Source organism: Eriocheir sinensis, unplaced genomic scaffold (genome assembly GCF_024679095.1).
Source record: "Eriocheir sinensis breed Jianghai 21 unplaced genomic scaffold, ASM2467909v1 Scaffold1076, whole genome shotgun sequence".
Taxonomy (NCBI): Eukaryota; Metazoa; Arthropoda; class Malacostraca; order Decapoda; family Varunidae; genus Eriocheir; species Eriocheir sinensis.
In genome coordinates, this window is record NW_026110381.1 from 47,594 (window position 1) to 49,464 (window position 1,871).

Here is a 1,871-nt window from a genome sequence, read left to right on the forward strand (position 1 = left end):
AATCTGTGCCAATCGCAGCGGACGTGTTAACAGCGCACTGATTAGGGTGGGTGTCTGCAGCCAGGCATGGGCGGCAGATTGACCTCATGTGTGGACGTGGGAAATTTGTCCACATTGGGTCAAATCTGGCGCCCAAGCCTGGCTGCACACACCTGATCAGTGACCTCCAGTGAGTGGCACGTTAGGAGCAGCCTGATAGTGACAGGGCAATGCTGAGTGACATCTCTCTCTCTCTCTCTCTCTCTCTCTCTCTCTCTCTCTCTCTCTCTCTCTCTCTCTCTCAGCCACAGGCCCCACAGGATGTCACCCCACAGTATGTTTACAAAGCCCACAGACACAAGACCCCCCAACACATAAATAATCTCTCTCTCTCTCTCTTGCATTAATGTAAACACAATGTAAGTTAACTGAATAAATATGGAGATACAGAAAGTCTTGTTTGAATGGAGCCGGCACAGAGGAGAGAGAAATATGATGTAAAAATAAGAGAAAAGAAGAAATTTGGAATATATTAGAAGCATGCAGAGGACCTGATTCTACTATTACTACTACTACTACAAATACCACTATATTACACAACGGCTGGAAGTGGTGAATGCTGAGCTCTGAGAGTCTGAGTTCAGAGTCCAGCTTCCAACCTTTAATTCTCCCTCTAAAGAGAACCCAAAAGAACATGAGAAGGAAGAGAGGAAAGGATCAAAGAGATGGAGTTCATTACAATGAGATCAAAGAGCTACACTAAGTCTTATAGGAAACTGGAGAAGGATGAGAATTAGTTTTTAAGTGAGAGAAGATTGTCATAAAGGAGATGAAAGCACTGGAGAGATGGAGATACTAAGAGGGTTGGTATTCTCAAACACCTCACATCAACTATTTCCAAAGGCATAAAAGGAGATCAGTCGGGCTCTAAAGGGTGGCATTTCAAGTTCCTGTTACAGAAGAAGGGTCAAACTACCACCAGGGCCATGAAACTATCCCTGGAAATGCCTCCTACAACTCATACGAAAGCCTTGTTGAATCTGTGTGCCTGGGCGCCGAAATGTTACAAAAATATGATGGTTAGTCTTGTATGAAGATGGAGAAGGGATGAGATGTAATTTTTATGAGAATACGAGTGGCATGGAAGTGTTGGATATAAATGACTTAATCGCGATGGAAGGGAGGAGGCAACTAAGAGGACACAGCAAGAAATTGAGAAAGGGGACTTGTTTGAAAGACATGCAGTTTTCCATACAGGAGTGTGGATACATGGAATGGACGAAGCAAAGACCTTGTTGAGGCGGGCAGTGACCAGAAAATGAAGAAAAAGCTAGACAAATATAGATTGGGAGACAGGACTGACCATGCTTGAGCTGAGGCCCTGTATACTTCAAATAGGCACACACACACACACACACACACACACACACACACACACACACACACACACACACACACACACACACTTTATTTCACATTTGTTTCAGCTGTTCTTCGTGTGAGTCAGAACTTGAGTCCACGCCACCACTAAAGTGTTTTCTATTGCAAGTGTCACAGCCTAATTAACATTCCTGAGAGCCACAAGCTACACCCTTCCTTATTTTACTTTTCTTCTTTGTCTTTTCTTAGCACCAGTGTTGTGAGGGGCAGTGTGATGGGATGTTCTCTTTCTCCTTCCTTCTTCACCTCTCACACTTCCTTCCACCCCTGTCAAGTTGAGGTGACCGCCTTTCATCGCCTTCCTTCCATGTTGTCTGTTTGAACATAAGAACGCAGGAGTCTGCAAGAGGCCGGTAGGCCTGCTTTCTCTCTGTATATCATGTTTGTTTTCTGCCGCGACACAAAGTCCAAGTATACAAAAAAGTCGCGCACTGTTTCGCTGTGAGCTCATT